Here is a 19,412-nt window from a genome sequence, read left to right on the forward strand (position 1 = left end):
GGTTTAAAGAAAATCATTCTTTTATGCATGGCTTATAACTTTGTGAAGCCCACAGTGAGGGCGCAATGTTTAAGACTTTCTGTAGCAAGATATTCAAATAACAAATCATGCCTAAGAAATATCCAAGCACCAAAAAAGGCAACAATATCCCGCTTCAGCAAGGATGCAAGGCTCAGTCGGCAACCCCATCAGTATAACCCCCACCCCATAATGGGATTAGAACAAAGGGGTCCGCCAGGGGGCCAGGGGAGGGGGGAGGATTGGCGGTAATTCACAATCCGCCCCCAATCAAGCAGGCCCCTTTTATCAGCACGCGCCCCTGAAGAGGGAATCCCTCCTCCCCAGCCAGACAGCCACCCCTGGCTCCCAATCAGCCACCCCTTCCGATTCTCTCGCATCACGCGCACCGCGAATATGCAGACGGGGCGGGGGATGGAATATTGGCGCCTCTTTCGACAACACACCCTCCCGACGTGAAAAGGAAAGAGCCGCTCTCCCAAGCGAAGATGTTCGAGGGACGGCTGGAAGATAATACAGTGTGGGAGAGGGAAAATTGGAGGGGGGACAGAGGCGTGCAGGAAGGGGTCCATCTCAAGGGACATGCAAAGGGGATGGCCACAAATTTTGGGATGATTTTGGAGGTGGTCCTGATGATGTTAAGGGAGAATTGGGTCTTTCCCACGATGCATGGGCCGGGGAGGATAGAAACAATGATGACATCCACCCCTGCTGCTAAGAAAATAAAAGAGACGTAAAAACTCTATGCGAGGACGTCTAAGAACGGTTAGAACTGTAAGCTAACTGCAGAATTCGATGACGGTGGCGTCCGAAGGCTATTTTTGCGGTTTGCTGCGGCACATCGGCTTCCACACCAATGTTCTAAACAGGGTGAATAATTCACTAACGACTGGAAATAATAATCCAAGAGCAAGTAAAGTATATGAAAATGAATTTCAATTCTTTGAGGAGTACATTGTGGGAAATTTACAACACAGCTTTTTTTTATTAAATATGATTCTTGGGTTGTAAGCCTTAAAATTAAAGTACAAGTTTTCCGTAGTTTCCGTTTACTTATTAACCATCATCAGGGCTTGAAATGAAAATTAGTACATACTTTTGATAAAATAACATAAGAAAGGGTTACAAATGTGTTTATCACAATAATATAACAAATAAAGAATCATTCAGTTATAAGTTCTCACAAAAAATGGACCAGAAATTTAACATGCTGTTTTGCAATTATTATTGATGGTAACTTAGCTGATAAAGTGATGGTTACCGGTCAATTCTGATTAATTAAATTATAATTAGTTTTGCTTAACTATTCTACGTCTGATCTTTCATTGCACCTATTTTCGTATAGAAAATATATACCATTTATTTGAATAATTTTCCTTACATTAGTTCCTGCATCTAAAATGTTGCTACCATCTACGTTGCAAGCATTGATATTGTTTAAACAGCGGTTTACAGATATTTCGTGCTAGGAAATTCTGTTCTTTTATACAAATATGAGTTGGAGCAAGCAGGATTTGTTGTCGGGGTCAGCGGCATGGCAGCGGTCTAGGCGTAGCCGGAATTACTAGCTTCTTGGGCTGAAAAGTGTCGTTTAGATTCATACCACTATCTTCCAAACGATGATTAAGAGCACGCATTTCATTTCATTTTATACATCTTGCTTTTCTCTTTGCAAAAAAAAATTGAATAAATTTAATTCACCGGCATATCAACAATCTAATTTTGTAGTGAAACTATATTGTTAATATACAAAAATGAAAAATATGTAAACATAAACAAAATATCTAGTTTCAGGCGTAATTCAGTGGAAATTGGTGTTATTTAACATAATTAAATCACTTATTCTTACTCCCACTTGATTTTATTTCGACCAATATCGGTCGAAATAAAAGAGTAATGAAAAAACAACAGTTTGCAATAAAACCATTTCATATTGAAGTAAAAAGTTACAAATTGAATATAAATTAAAAAGTTTAAGAAAAGAGAAAGTGAGCAACTGCATTATAATACACTGTGTTAAGAAAAAAAATACCATCTACAAGACTGACTATGCTACTAAATAAAAGTTAAGCCATCATAATGTTCTTATTTTGGTTTTTAAATTTCATACCTATTTGTAAACATGATAACATGATTTATTGGATATTTTGCAATGCATAATTTACTTTTTTCACTTGCTCACTTTCGTATCCGGTGTACCTCTTTCTTACCATAAAAAACCTTAAAAATGGAAAAAAATACCTAACCATCAGCAAATCTGTTTTTTATAAATAGCTTAAAACCTCATATTTACTTCGTTATTAAGTCAAATTCAAAATATTTCACAAACATAAAAATATTTATAACCTGGTGCTGTTAGTTTATTCACTTCACTGCTTTTACTATGATATGGGCATTGTTAATTTCGATAAGAAGCAACGAGGGGGATCAGGTCTGTGTATTATCTAGAATGTAACAATCACAATCAGTGGGCCCGCGTTCAAATTTCGACAGAGGCACAGAATTCTCAGAGACTGCCTAATATGCTCATGTGCTTAGCGGAGGGCAGTTCACGAGAAATACTCCGTCCGTCAGATGGGACGTAAGCCGTAGTACCCATGGCACTTTTCGTTTAGAGCAGGCTAATTCCGACGCCGGGTTTCTCTCCACCCTTCCCTTCCTACCCTTTCCTAATGACGCAAATCACCTAAGTTGTCGGTCGCCTCCTTTGAATACCACCCACTATACCAAGAAGAAATAATCGTCCATAGATTTCAAGGCTTCACTTTTTTTTCCCTCTAAATTTTAAGTCAATGTTTTCATATGAATATGTAAAGTTGTCTCACGAAAAATTCGAGCCCTAATGAACTGAATACTATCGCTCCAAAACGTGGTATTTGCATCGTGAGCCCATTCCTTACCTTAGGCAGGTGGGTCAATTGAATGTCGCATTGTACCTAGTCGCCCCTGGTAACTGAGCGCTATGATCAGGCGACAGCCTAACTAGCTCATAATGCCAGACCGCCTTTCAGGGCACGGCCTGAAGATTATATAGACGGAGACAAGGAATATTGGAGGGGGCAGAGGATAAAGGGGAATTCCCCAATCTCCAGGGACATATACCGGGGCTGGCCTCAGTAGCAGGGGGCCTTTTGGTGCAGACCCTGATGGTGTCATGGGAAAATAAGGCCTTCCCGATGATGCATAGGCGTGGTTGTATGAGAACAATAGGGATATATACTCTTGCTGAGCCACCCGTTAACGCCAGATCTTTCGAATGTCTGCTGGACCCATGGGAAAACTGCAATTAAAAATAGAAAAAAGACGCATAACACTCTTCGACCAGGTCATCGAAGTCTTTTTCGCGAATAATCACTCGTTTGAAAGCCACGATATCCGTAAGTTATAATAAGAAAAGATAGAATTTTGAGTTAAAAGATGGTTGTACCTTCCCACAATTATTTAATGGGCACGACACATTTCGGCTCACAGTACCACCATCTGATACAAGAAGAGCAATCATCTGGTCCAGTACTAAATGGTGGCCCTTTGAGTTGAAACAAATCGTACGCATTAAATAATAGGGTAGTTTCCTTCATCAAAGAAAACGAAAGGCATTGATTGCAACTCGTTACCCACCATTAGTGTTGTCATGGTTTTAGAAACCCCAGTTTAAACGAATGTTAATAATCAATTTTAACCTCATTTGAAAAAGAACCTAGCGATGCCACTCCTCGTGACGTCACAGAGGCCGAGATGCTATACGAGTAGCCAGGGGTTTTACATCGTCAGAGATTACAAGTGCATACATGAGGCCAGTGGCGCCGACTCCATGGGGCCTGAGGGGGCCCGAGCCCCCTCAAAAATTCGTTATGGGTGTAAGGAAAAAATGTGCCAGGCTTGTCGATTTTCCCCGGAGTGTCCAGATATCGAGATTCGAGTTATCAGGGTTCTAATGTTGATCATATGACTCTTTTAAAACGTTAAAAAACTTAAAACTCACTACTTATAAAATTTCCCGGGTCAAGATCCCCGGTTTGGGCCCCCCCAATATTTTTTGTAAGTCGGCGTCCCTGCATGAGGCTCAGAGCTCAGGGAAGCATCTCTTAATGACCACCTATTTAAATTGCCTGAGGCTAAAAAGTTTCCTTCGTTTGATAGGGTATTAATAATTCTTATTTAAGCCAAGCGCTACCTGCTAGCAGGGTACTCTGCTACCTGATAGCAGCCTGCATCGTAGCGGCGCTTACAGCCTCGCACCAAGGTGGCCTTCGGAACCAGAATGACGTCACACGAGATTTTCCCAACATTCATACTTAGCCGTCGCGTTGTCGCTCGCTTGAAAATATTCACTTTTCATTTAATCCGAAAAATAGATATCGTCATTTAAAAATCTAAAAGAGTGAAATACGTACTCCAGGAGTAATAATCTTTTGATTTAGGCAATGAAAAAAATAGGAAACCACTCCATTGTGGAAAAGTACGACTACTTTTTTTTTAAGATACCAAACTTCCATAATAACACGCCACAAACTTAGATATAATCAAATCAACTGATTTTAATGTGACTTGGTGGAACGAAGGGATATTCTTGGCGGAGCAAAAACCCACTACTGTCCCACAAACTTTTATTTGCTCTGGACTAGTTTCGACTGCTGTCGCGTCTTTTATCGGTTTGTCTTGATAATGACGCTATAGCTTTCGAGACTAGTCGACAGGAAATAAATGTTTGTGGAACAGTATTGGGTTTATGCTTCACCATGAATTAGATAGAATCGTTGACAACCTTTATCTATAAGCAAATATCATTTCAAAGTAAATTCAAGTCAAAATTTTCAAACTTGAAACACTGGAAGAAGTAGAGAAATTTATTGCTCTATCGTCAGTATCACGAATGACGACTTTTGTTAATTGCAAACTGAGAGAGGGGTTTAATGGCCGACTTCAGAGTCATCCGTAATAATATTCGTTCCTTTTACCGCAAATCAAATCCTAATACGTTCACTCGGCAAATTGAAGCGTCCCGATACAAAGAGTCATCCGTAATAATATTCGTTCCTTTTACCGCAAATCAAATCCTAATACGTTCACTCGGCAAATTGAAGCGTCCCGATACAAAGACCAGGGTTGAATTCTACGCTAAGAAGCCGTAATTTCAATCGCGACCTCGAGTGAACGCTTTTCGGAGTTATTGCCAAACTCAAGTGCGCCCGTCTCCCTTCTTTTATTTTCGCGCTGCGCAATTATTTTCCTCGACCCGCACCGGAAATGCCGAGTAGAAGGCGAGGGGTCATAAAGGTCAGTCTCCGCTGAGCAGGAAAGGGTAATTGCCCATTACCACGATATACATTTCACAAAATGGGGGGAATATAATTTTGAGAATCCCTGACGCGTCCACATTGCCCGAAAACAAATGACACACTACTCCGCGACGGCCAGTTGGAGTTCAGCCACGGCGCGGGCAGTCCGAGGTCTTAACTTCCGCTAGACCCGAGAGAGAGGGCAGGTCGAAAGGGACAAATTTAATACATGGTGCGATTTCGAGGCATGAGAAATGAATAATCACCCTCATAATGATGTCCAAGATTATTTCATTCTGGGATAGGATTGGTTTGGTTGCAAATGTGTTGGCTTCGTACCCTGTGAATCCGTGCTCAAATTCGTGGCAGTGACTGAGACTGAATTGACTGAACCCAAAAGAGAGAGTGAATTTTTCTCGGGCTTTCCACCGGGTTACGCGCTGCCGACGTTTCGATGAATTACTTTTCCATCGTCCTCAGGGCAGGTTGATGATAGGGTACAGCCAGGAGTGGATCAAGGATTTTTCTGGGGTGGGGGCTCATGGATCTGACAGGTCTTCTCATATTTGACCTTAAAACAAAATACCGCGATTACAGTAGAAAATATCCTCTTCATTTTGATATGAAAGTTATTGATATTAAATTAAATGATTGACGCTCCGTAATGTAAAAAATAAAATGAACGTAATGATAACCGTATTAAAAATCTTATCTATTTTTTAAGCGTCTGGCGGGAGCACGTGCCCCCGTGCGGTCCCCTTTAAATTCGCCTATGGGTACGGCCAAAAGATTATATGGAAAGACACAAGGAATATTGGAGGAGTAAGGGAGGGTCCCCCAATCACCTGGGATGTTTACTGGGGGTGACCTAAGAATAAGGGGGCCTGTTAGATCTGGTGTCAAGGGAAAATAGGGCCTTCCCGATGCTACAAAGACCTGGTTGCATTAGAGCAATAGTGATATATACTCTTGCTGTGCCACCCGTTTACACCAGGCCTTTCAAATTTCTGGACGACCCATTGATGATCACCAAACCAGCCCTGAGGACGATGTAACAAGTATTTCATCGAAATTTCGGCAGAAATGGAGTGCTTAAACCGATGGGAAGCCCGGTAAACTTTCAGAGCCACCATTCGCCCGGAAAGAATCAAAGTGTTAGTCGCAGATACTTTTTGATCCCATCTTCAAAGTTGCGAGGAGGACACTATAAGTACACCACTCCGTCCTTCGGATGGGACGTTATGCGATTGTCCCCTTGGTGCCTTTCGTTAATGACCAGTCCATTACCAACGCCATGTCTCTCCCACTTTCCACCTACAGCCCTTCCCTATTGTGCAAATGACGTAACTTATTGGTCACCTCTTCCTAATACCATTCCATATTAATTAGTTGGATTTTATAGACTTTCATTAATGACATTATTAAATAAAAAGTGTCCAGTTGTAGTTTTTCCCTAGCAATAGGTTACTGGCCAAGAAAAATTTGCACTAACTCGTCGAATCATAGAGGTATGTAAAACAGGTGTAGAACTCTTAACAACCCCGACAACTAAAACAAAAATGAGGAATAATTTAAACGTTTCAGCTGTCCTCCGGCTGTCGCTAATAGGTATCGCAAAACTTACAAATACAATCATACGGCACAAAGAACACAGTCTTAGACCATCAATTGTTTTAGAAATCCGACAAAAACGATAAATTATGAAAGATATCGTGCTGGAGATATAGGTAAAGGAATTCGTTCTCCACCCTAACAATTGAAGGCTTTTATTAATGCTGGGTGGCATACGGTAAGCGCATCACCTTTTGTGTCATTCGTCTTATTTTCGTTAACGGCTGGTTTACTTACCTACAACCCCCGCCAAACACCTATCGAAGCAGCTTTAGATGTAACATGTAGATATATATGTAGGCTAGATATTCAATGCATATCCTCAAAACTACACAAGGCTTCTCCTCGTTCAAAAGGAGGCGATTGCGACACGCTGAATGCTGGCCTCCAAAAGAGATCTATCTGGACCACTTTGGACCCTTCCTCTTCGCCTTCCGCACCATTAGGAGGGCATTTCGGGCGACGCACGCTCAAAGTCTGCTTGGAGCGAGAAAAATGTGACAGGGCGTGAAATCCACGTTTGATTTAGCGCGCGCAACCAACGCGCACGTAATCATTAATCAATGCCCTCGGACGCGTCGGGTCTAAAACAATAACGCTGCCTTCAGCACGCTATTTATGTTTCCTCGTTACCTTGTACGCCGTCTATATAAATCGACCGAACTGCGATAATACTATAGTACCTACTCTTATGATAAATTGAAGAAATGAATGGTGGAGGCTGTTATTTTGTGGAAATACATTGTGGGATATGATGTAAGTAAAATACATTTCGCTTTCGATATCTTTGCGATTTGTACTTATTAAGGATATGAAGTAAAATATTTTGCACTTCTGAGGAAAAATGTAAAGCGTTTTACTTTTTACTTTCATTGCAAATATTCCAAAAGTATAGAAAAATGTAAATTATTTTACTTCATATCCTTACTGCAAATACATCAAAAGTGGGGAAAAGTGCAAAGTATTTTACATTATCTTTAGGAAAAATGATGGTACTTTCAGAAAATATTGGGAAAGCATACATAGGATCGGTTTAGTACAAGGTCCTTTGGGGACACTGCACTAAAATAAAAAGACTAGCACCGCAATAAACCAAGGTCCTTAGAGGAATTCCCACCCCGTGCTTCCGAGTTCACATCCCGGCGGGGGTTAAATCATGCTTGTTGGAGAAGCACCCGGGTTCCTTTCTACCCTACCTGATTGGTGCCAAGAACTTGACGTCTGCTGACTCCTTAAAAGACCATACCATGCAAGAAGGGATTACTAACGCATCCAGACATTGTGCTGACAGAGGGTGCTGACGAACAGATGGATTGATAAGGGGACAAAAGACGAAATGTTGTGAAATAGGGAAGAAAGGTAAGTGCGGGATGTGAAACACCTGGCTGGAGAAAGAATGATTAGTAGGCGGGGGAGAAAATTTCTATGAGAAAAAATCATTCTCTTTGACCGGGATACGAACCTCGATCTCCCAATTCCTGGTGAAGTGTTTTATCGAGTTAAGCTACCGAGGCGTCATTCCCTTCTATGGAAATTTGATGAATGATTTTTTCTCACCGAAATTTCCGCACAATTTTTGCATGCGGTTGACTCCGTTAAGTTATCACCGCGGGTAGTCACGCCATACTTACATTGGAGAAGGGAGAGAAAGATATTACGATTCTTAGACGTAATGAAACGGTCCATATTATGATTTAAAGAAGGAAGTCTAAGATAGGAAAGGAGACGGCCGGAGTGGTTCTCAAATGTTACATGAAAACCTACCTTAAAACTAGAAGGACCAGACGCGTCATTTGGACGGGTAACCACTACTTTCTTAATCTTATAGCCTAGAAAATACCTTCTATCGTCTCATTTTTTCTTAATTTTATTTATTTTTATAATACGTTTTATATTAAACTATATTTTGACGTTTTCCTTTAGAAATTGAGTTATTCCACCTGTCTACGAAAAATCCAATGAGATAAATCATTCGCCTTGACCAGGATTCGAACCTGAATCCCCCGACATCCGATCGAATGTTTTAGCCAATTAAACTACCGAAATGTGGTGTTTTCCTGTGGATATTTAAGGACTATACCGGACAAGGTGGTATGGACTGCTGAGCTGAATCGTATGCACAGCGCCACGGCGGGATTTCTCTGCGCATTTTTTGCACGATATGTGCATTGCGGGTGACTCCGTTGAGACATCACCGTGGCTAGTCCCGGTATTCTAACATCACCTGTCTACCTTACGCACTCGTTAAAATGACGGGTAAAGCGATTCTGTTTTATTTGTTACGCGTATTTTATTCAGGAAATCACTACACTGTATTGCGTTTGGCCATTTTGATACTTTAATTGGCACATTTACGCATTTAATATTCTTTATTACATTAAGAATGGGAAGAAGGAGCATATTTGCCATACCGAGAGGCTTGGGCAGGGGAAGCACGAACGACGCGTCAAATAAATATGGTAATCTTCCCTAAAAGTAGCCATACGATCCCGGTCCTACTCAGTCTCGAGTACCTAATCAACAAATACGAAGCTCTTAGTCAATTTAGCCATTTTAAATATATTTAATTTCAAGTGCCCTAAAAACAGCTCATAACGGCCATTGTATCGGAGGTTACAGAAAGTAATAACTGTATAATATTAAATACTCATTCCACGGCTAGGAGTAACTTACCCTGGCGGGATTCGAAGCCGAAATTTTGGATTTGGATTAGAAAACTATTCTCTGCGGCCACCAACGCCGGAAATGAAATTTTTCATTGATTCAGATTAGAAAGCTGTTAATTAAGAGGGCAATCTCCAACATGGCGTATTGGAAAGATTCATTTCATAGTCTTAATTTGGAATGGTCACTAAACGTAACATAAACGAAAAGTATTTACAGTACTGATACAATATTTACAGTACAGAACTACCTGTCATAATTACGGTTAATGGCCCTTCTAGGTAGCAATACAAACCTAGTTCTTCTAGTGCTAACAGGAATAATGCTTAGTGCTAGGAAATAATATTGGTCCTACCTTATGAAATGGATTCCTTTGGCGTTGGTCCTCCACTCAGCATTCACAGCGGACGTAGGAAGATCCCGATCTCTTTGTTCCGCAGGCGGCACACAGGACACTGAACAACGACCACCAATTCGGAAAATCACTCAATTCACACCAAAAACACAAAAAGAGCACTGATAAACACTTGCTAAATAATTCTTCGGCTCCTTGTCTCCGTCAAAATCCTCATGACACGAGGTAATGTTCGGGAATTGGACGTCCAAAACTGGAGGCGATTATTAAGACACTCTTTCAGGGCGGACTCACCACAGACAATCCTGCGAAAGATATTAAAGCCGTTCAATTAATGAGAATTGCACAATATGTGGGGGCTACATGCAAGGGCGAATCTAGGATATTTTTGGGGACATAGGGGTCTGACAGGCAAACGGATTCCTCATATTTCAGATTACAAAAAACTTACAACATTTACTGCACGAAGTTTACTATATTTTTACATAAAAGTTATTAATAGTTAAATATTAATAAGTTACATGTATAATATCGTCAGCTTTCGAGCCGTTTTCCACTTGGATCTTTTTTCGGGCGCTGACTAGCGAATGACCAAAAACCTATTTTCATGACTTGAGCTCAAGGCTTAAATGATTGAGGTTTCGTGGAACAAAAGCAAAACGAATGTAACGACAACATGACCGTATTAAAAATCTTGTATATTTTTAAAGCGTCTAGAGGGGGGGGACCCGCCCCCTCCCCCTAAATCCGCCAATGATTACATGTGGTGCTACCGAAGAATGATGAAGATAAAATGGACCGTGTAAGTAACAAGGAAGTGCTAAGAAGAGTGGGAGAAAAGAGAAGCATTCTAAAAACCTTAAGCAGAAGACTGGACAACTTAGTTGGCCAAATTATGAGGAATGATGGCCTGATGAAAACAATCGTAGAAGGAAAAGTGGAAGGGAAGAAGGGCAAGGGACGGCACCGAATGAGTAACAAGGGGCATGTTATAAAGGATGTAAAAGAGAATCAATACGTCGCAATGCAAATGGCTAGCGGATAGGAGAGAGGAATGGAGAGCTGCGTCAAACCAACCTTAAGGCCGTTTTACACGGTACACGGAATTGCGCAGTCTGACGTACGTGTGAAGGCGCAATCAAAATTGCTTCGTGTAAAGCGGTGAATTGCTAGAACATATGCGAGAATGCGTGGATGCGAGACGGCAAAATAGCCCCTGTTCTAATTTCGTTCATGCATTCGCGCAATTCCACGCCATTTTAGAAATTAATGCAGCTCTAACCTGCGCAATTCCGTGTACCGTGTAAAACGGCCTTTAGGATTGTTGACTAATTTTGATGCACAACAGTGCAAGAAGATATATAGTGCGTTATGCACGTGGCGATCAAGGCCGGAGCCATAGTTTCTGACGGGGTTAATCATGCATATTTTGCACGGTTAGTGTCGAAAAGTTTAGGTGCATGGAGAGTATCTCTACATAAACACAGACTTGCGTAAAAACAAGTTTAGCAAGTGATACGACAGATGAAAAGTGAAAATAAAATACAAGCACAAAATTCACGTTTCATAGATTCTAAATGCAATTTATTATTGTGTTATATAAATTACTGCACCATACAGTTCTAACTGCAAAAGTATCTTACAATTATGATGTAATGCGTAACTTAGAATAAAAGCTTCCCGAGAAAAATGCCCTAAATCATCGAAAAATCATCTTTTATTTTATTACAAATTAAATTAATGTATAGTTATACTTAATTAGTAATTTATGCCACTCTCTTTTGGACTATCAACGAGACTTAGCTTAAGTGATGTCAAAAACGGAGATGAATCCACTTTTGTTTAAAAGTAGACACTTATTGTACAGGAATGTTTTTAAAGGGTTGGAACATATACTACCAGGTTAGAAAAAAAAAGAATTTAAACAATTAAAAACACGGTCCCGTTGAATGTAATTCTAAAATTTTGCCCATTTTCGTTTTGAGAGACCAGAGTTCGAGACTCGAAGAGAGTAAATTTTTTCCAGTCTGCCACTTTGTCCATTTTTTGTAACCTGTTCCATGTTCTCCAGATTTGCTGATTTCAGAGATTTTTCATTTTTTTACAAGATTGCTTTTTTGAGAATAAGCCTTAAATTGACAATCATGTCGCTAGATAACCTTTGTTTCGAATTATTCTTTCCGTTTTCAAGATTAAGTGTTAGTTAACGTTGCATGAATATCTAGGAAATGAACACGTAGTATTCTGCGCAGTGACAAAAAACACCTAAGGTTCGTGGTTCTATTACAAGTCTAGGGGAATTTTTCTCATGGCAATTCATGTATAAAAGTCGTAGAAGCACATTTTCGCTTTTACACTTAAGTGTAAAACAATCTATGCATTTTAAAAGAAATTGAATGTCACGTAAACACATTGATGGCGATCAGTCATATGACACGGAGGCATAAACCAGAGCGAAGACAATAGGGCTTACCATTGGAGCAAAGTGGGTGGGTATCAGGACTCCGTAAGGGGAGAAAAGCCAAGTTTCGAGGTCAAAGAGAGAACGATTTAGCGTCACGTCAAAGACGGCTTTCAGAGCCACAGCGGAACACAATGAAACTTCATGCTTTTCGCACACGAAAAAGCAAATCAACTCACAGCCGGCTTTTATGCTACATCGCTATTAGTATTCACATAGAATAGACAGTTTTACGTATGAGAATGTAATTCCATGTCAGAGCAATCAACCATTAATCTTTATTTCTCTAATTTTTACGAAATAACGTAACAAGACTGTCACAGAAATTCAGTGTGAAAAACAGCGCTAAACCTCATTTCATTGAAGTGAAATTAAGTAATGTATTGTTCCATAGATTAATGATTGATATTTACAACTAAGTTCAAATTTTTACCATATCTAGGATACAACTAACGTTTTTATAGCCATTTGTATTTACCAAGTTGCTCACTTTTAAGAAAAAACGAATTTTTTTGCAGATAAATCTAGAAGAACCTTCATTGCAATATGAAACTTGACATTTATTCCTATCTTGTTTAATGTACCAGTTCTTCTTACGAAGTTCCGTGAAAATCAGAGAGGATAAAGTAAATAAGTGATCGACCTACCATGAAATTAATCGTGTGCAAGAAGACAAAAGGTTTTAGATCACACTTTCTTGAAACGTTTTAAATTGCCACCACGTAATTCAAACACCATTATATATTTTTCCTGACAACCAACCGATGAATGTCTAATGTGGACGACGGAAATAATCTCCTAAATCTACCATGGAGGCTAAGGTTATTTGCCCGGAGGAAGAATTAAGCAAAAAACTGTGGAAGGAAAGCTAGCGACGGTATTTTCAGAAAGGCATTCAACATGTACGGTGTCTTTGATATTGCCTGAAAGCTAGCTTAACTCCAACCTGTCCATGACAATCTTCAAGTTAAGATATTAAATGACAGGTCAGACATCAAATTCATACCTTTGGTTACAAACGTCGGAAACGATTAAAAACCAGTCTGCAAGAGACAAAAGAAAGGATTTCCTCTGGTTCTTACCGCGAGGGGAGCAAGTAGGCTGACAGTGCGACACGCGATCGTCAATTCGATATGTTTGATGTGTGTGGGGTTCCGGAGTGTGCAGTGAAACCCGATAGGTGGCTCACGCCAAGCACGCTTCCCCAAGGGGATGGGGAAGACGCAGCGGGCCGCGGTCGGCGCGAAATAATACACGCACGGTGAGACCGCCGACGGCCGTATACAAGGGTCATAGTCTATTCATATTATGGTATATACACCAAGTTTTGGGGTAATTTCGACCTCTTCCCACGACAAAGTTTACGCTGATAATACAACCATGTCAGCTAGTGCCATTAATTGCGGAGGAACTGTTTTTTGTGTTTTTTTAAGTCCAATTTATAAATGGCGCTGGAATCTAAACCGTTTGTCAAAAATTGATTTTAGAGATAATATTTGCAGGATTTAAAAAAATATAATAGTTTTGAACTACAAACGTATTCCTTAAGATTTGATATATTTCGAGTAATAAAGAAAAACTCTTTACAAATTAACAATTTTGGCCTTTTTTGATACAATTGCTAATAAAAAATCAAGATACAGAATTATCATTTTTCGAAAAAAATATTTTTTTTCGAAAAATGATAATTCTGAGTTTCCATTGTGTAATGCTCAACATTAATTCATTAAAACTAATAGTTTGAGGCGTGGCTAGGTGAAATTGCTTCATGTTAAATAAAAAAAACTTGGTAAATTTTACATATGGTTTTAATACAGGATACACCTTTACTTGAATCTGACGATTTCGCACAGCTACGTAACTGGTTGTTATGAAAATATTACTTACGTGAATTTTACTAAATTTTATATTTAATATGATTCTGTATATAAATCATCAATTTTATAATTAAAGTTGCATTCACGAAAGAACATGCGCAAAAATATTAAAATATATTATTGATTGATCTTGGTCAGGGTGAGTCATAGCTCACTGAGAACGGGCCAAAATCGCGATCAAATTAAAAACTGCACAATTAAACAATTGGTGAGGTGAATATTACTGTTCCATCTCGTTCCGATTCCCTATGGTTGTATGGGTCGGACGATATCCTAATCTGCGCGGCGCAAACATTCGCCAGCACCACTCGGAAGGTGGGCAAGCAGCATTTGAAAGACAGACATGCTTATGCGAAGCAGGCGCGATATCTCACCGCGGCGAGACTCGCCGAGTCTGTGCGGGCATTTGACTCACCCCCGACGAGTCGAATTTTTCCGACTCGGGACGAAGCCGAAACGGCGGCTTTAAAGACGATCGCCCACGAAATAATGCTTTCGGCGTTTGAATCGCTTTTCGAGCTGATTGAGTGCTGCAGATTCCATCAAAAACTACAAAGCGGAACTTCAACATACTTGAGAATTTGTAAAAATATTATGATTTGATAAATGAAATACTGAAGTAAAAAACTATTTAATACGCCCATTTCTCTCGGAAACAGGGCACATGTGGCCTGGCACATGTGTTATTCAGTGGCGGGGGTTTGGGAGATAAACCCCACCCCCCAGATCTCAGAGAAATTTTTAAGTTTAATCCATTTTACTTAATTGGACTGATATTGCTAATGGAATAGTGTAAGGATTGATAAAATATCCCTCAGAAAGCTGTAAAACTCACTATTTTGAACCATTTATCTTAATATTCCGCAATTTATTAATCTCGCACCTACCGCTTATCCTGGTGGGTATTCCATACCTCCACACACCCCGCGATTAGTTGCACCTAAACACCCCAACCTTAATTCTTAGCTGCGCCCCTGGCCTAATCCGACGGGGGCAGGGGCGGATCCAGGATTTTTTTCTGGGAGGGGCACAAGCAAGGCCGTATCCAGGATTTTGTTCTGGGTGGGGCACAACGATACCTCGTAATACAAAACGAACGCAATCATAATGGGACCTTATTAAAAATCTTACATATTTTTGAGGGTCTGGGGGGGGCACGTGCCCCCGTGCCCCCCCCCCCTGGATCCGCCTGTGGACGGGGGTATTCAAAATTACCAATGAACGAACAATGCACCCATTTCCTAGATAGGGGATACCTAACCAGGCTAGACTCGAACCCACGACCTCCGGTTAGGTAGGGATGGGCGTCACCACGCCTCCACCAATGCCAAAATTTTCGCTCCTTCCCGTCATGGTAGATTTAATTAAAATATAAACCAATGTTTAAGCAGTCCATTCAGTGCCTATAAGCGTTTTTTCAGAGCTATTCAACAAATATATTTTTATAGCCATCATAAGGTGTACGATGCAACTCGGGGTGTATCATATGATTCTTCAAACTTAGCGAGCCGCAATATTACTAATAATAAATGAAAATTTTAAAGCAGAAAAATATATACCTAAGTACCTCTGCTACAACTTGAAGCAATTAAGTGGCTACTTTCTTCCAGTCAAGTATGCATGAATGAAAGATAAATTGATAAATTCTGCTTAGGAAAATTCTGATATTTCATTAAGAAACATTTGCAAAAGTGCCTTTCTTTCATAATGGAAAGGTGCCTCCATTTTCCACCAAGAACATATCTTGCGCCTATGCTGTTTTCTTTGAGTGAGTGCAAAGGTTTTGCATAATCTCAGAACCTGATGATTCAGCCTTGAAAACTACTACTTTCCAACAGAATAAAAAGTGAACCCTCGGTGAGAACGGATGTATAATAAATATACATAGAAGTTGCTGTGCCTATGATCAGGAATCGAAGTGCATTTTAGGTAAAAAAAACTGTTGCCAAATAACCCACGTAGGCTTGCAGGATAAAACCTAGGTTTAGATAAAGTTGCAATTGACGTTATAAAGGGCTGCAAACGACTTTAATTGCCCCGAACCAATGTCTCGTTGGAACTCTACCCTCTTCACTGCAAACAGCGTACGATCTCTGAGCGGCAGCCAGAATTGATCCACATGATTGGCTGAGAGGGATGCAGAATGTACGGGCGGCCGAGACCGACGGGAAAGGTGAAAGGTCTCGCGGAGTGAACTGGGAAAGGCAATATAAAAGATCTTTGAAAGATTTTTTTCTCCGGTAAAGAGTCACGGGTATCAAAAGTTCTGCAGCGGAACACCTGGATCCGGCTACTGCGAACTCCGTGAAAAGTTAACTTTCGTGGGCCCGGAAAATATTGACTCTAACTCCTCTCTCGCCCAATCCCCATGAATTTATAATTTACACCTAGGTGAAACTAGGACGTAAATTATTTACCCAGCAAATTTCACGAATGAATTCAAGAGCCTACTGCATAATAGCTTTCCACGAACCACTGATGAGACTGAAATCGAAAGAGTAGTAGTATGAAGGTCGTTTTACGCAAAGAATTTCGGAAATTTAATCGTGAAAAGCCGCAAACTACGAAATATAATGCACAATTGCACTATATTAATGCGAAAATTTTAAATTTGCTTTCAAGTTTTCATATGGCTGTCTTTTTCAGAGTGTACGTTCAAATGGTTCACGTAAAAGTCCCAGAAGAGAAATTATGCTGAAAGGAAAACTTCATTGCGATAACATGAGAATGCAACCTCACAAAATGGTTGAATCAAGTCTAAATCCAAGATGAAAACATTTGGCAAAATTAAAAATATATCGGAAAAGGAGCGGAGAAGGGTAAAAAACAACGAAAACGGGAAGGTATATGCATAATCAAGTGAAAATATTCCCCAATAATTTCAAAATCAAAAGGACACCAATAAGCAAAATTTAAACCTTTTCGTCCAATTTCCGGGACCATTCACTTAATTTTTTATCGATTGAAGCAACGATTGTACAATCATCGAGTTATTGAAGCGAAGATTTCTTGTATGAAACTAAATGAAAGACCTGATATTCTCGAAACTGCAGCAATGAAAAAAGAACAAAACCCATTTCTTCAAACCACTACTGAGACAGAACTTGGCAAGGCTTCCGAATTCACACGAAAGTTTCCTGCAACGAAAATTACTTCATTCAAACCGAAATCAAAAGACTTCCGCAGGAACTTCCAACTTCGAGATGACTCTGAAGACGATTCTTTCCATCTCGAAACTTTGGTCTATAGAAGAACAAATGCGCGTGGAAAATACCTGTGTTTTGATAACCATAAGAGGTCGGTGTGGGAATTCCACAAGGTTAGCGCCGGTCCGCTCACGTAAGTTCATTCCATATGCGGAAATCCGTCATATTAGATGCTTCAGGCCGAAGCGCACGAAGTTCTTTGCGTCTCCCCGAGGTTACATTCGTACCAAGGAATATTTCAACTGTAAATTTAAATGCGAACGATGATATACCGCAAAAGTATATATCGATATCTATAACGTTGACAAACGCTAGGGATCATAAAACTTCATCTTATTAACTACTTAACACCTACTTATATCCCAAGTAATGATGTGATCGTGAAGTTACTTCTATATTTTCCTAAGTTGCGAAATGAATTAAGGATAATGCCCAGCTATTTTGGATGAGGATATGGAATATAAGTCTACTTATTGCTAACACCTTCAGCAAGAATTCGCACGCTATAATTGTAACATCCGCAACAGATCACTTCATATACACCTTGGTACACAAGAGATAAAATTATGATCATCATGGGCCAGTAATCTTGAAATAAATTTGATGCAGCACAACAATTCATGATACCATCATTACATGAAAACGAATTTATTTTTATTAACATAGGAAAACTACCACAAATTTAACGAAATTTTTCCGGCTTTGTCATGTGCGAGATGCAACGATAACGAGGTTGAAAGTCCGGTGAAAATCTGGCCCATTTTACTACATTCGACTTGCATGATGTCTTTCATTACCACATTACTTTTCAAGGAGTAACATCTGTATACTTTAATATCTTTGTTGGACAAAATACTCATGAGAAGGCTTAAAAGGTACCACGAAATCGTACATTAATAATACTTTGCACGCCCGAAGCAGATATAATGTAGAGCGAGGCGAAAGACCGCGCACACGGGGCCCTTTGAGGGGAGCTTAGCGGCTGGCGAAGCCGAAAAACCGGTCGGCAGTCAAAGCGGCTCAGGCGGTGAAGAAACGCGCATGTAGAGTCGCGGTCAGTCAAACGCGGCCCGGCGCTGGACACCCAAGGACTCCCGCGAAAGGGTATCGGCAAGCGGCGCGGTGATCAGACGGCAAATCTAAAAGGACTTGGAAGGTATACCTCAAGGCAATGTGTCGGACCCAACTCTATTGTCACGAACGGAAAGCGGGTCATAGGTCACACAGAACCAACAATAAAAGTAATAGAAGAGAGGAGAAAGCAAGAGAGGACCGTACCTTAATCAGATATCTAGCTCCTCAAAATCTTCATCCTTCTCCCCAATTATCCATAGCGTCGATGTTGACGAAACAAATATCCCATCGTAACGAATCGAAACTTTTTTTTAACACTTTCGCGGCCCGAATTGAACACAGAAACAAAATGAACAGCAGCCAGGTCTGGTTGTATTTGTATCCAAGTTTGGGCAATGAACTCCCTATCACAATACACTGAATTGGTTCTCACAGGAGGGCAAAAAAATGACCTTTAAACTGTCGACCGAAGATTTTCACTTCGTACACTCTCTCTCCGCGGCCGCCCAGCACGCTGTGGGGGGCGGGGGCTTTAAGCGGACCCTGAGCGACTCTCGGCCAGTTGAAAGGCGACGCGCGACAGTAGCGCGACCCTTTCGGTATATGTCGCGACGTGCTTACCCTATCGGGAAGCGAACCCCAACTGACCCGATCGCGAGAGGCTCCACACCTCCCCTCCAACGGGCTACCCGCCCCACTCCACCTTCCCCCGCCCTCCCCTCCTGACTCTACTCGCGGCCGCCAGGGGCGCGCGCCAGGACCTGCGAGAGGTCGCTTCGGCGGCGCAAGAAGTGACGCTTAGACCATTTAAGTAAGTAGACCTGCCGTTCGGGCGGAACGCTGTGGCCAACATCGCACGGCGGGGAA

General features: G+C 40.7%; 1 long non-coding RNA gene across 1 annotated transcript; it reads right to left on the minus strand.

The window, feature by feature from the left end:
* Nucleotides 1-1,141: 1,141 nt before the first annotated feature.
* Nucleotides 1,142-19,177, minus strand: LOC124168031. Its single transcript, XR_006866820.1, has 3 exons — nt 18,750-19,177; nt 9,928-10,232; nt 1,142-1,595 (listed from the first exon to the last, which is right to left on the minus strand). It is a non-coding gene; the product is annotated as an uncharacterized LOC124168031 (long non-coding RNA).
* Between the last annotated feature and the right edge of the window lie 235 nt (nt 19,178-19,412).

Source organism: Ischnura elegans, chromosome 11 (genome assembly GCF_921293095.1).
Source record: "Ischnura elegans chromosome 11, ioIscEleg1.1, whole genome shotgun sequence".
Taxonomy (NCBI): Eukaryota; Metazoa; Arthropoda; class Insecta; order Odonata; family Coenagrionidae; genus Ischnura; species Ischnura elegans.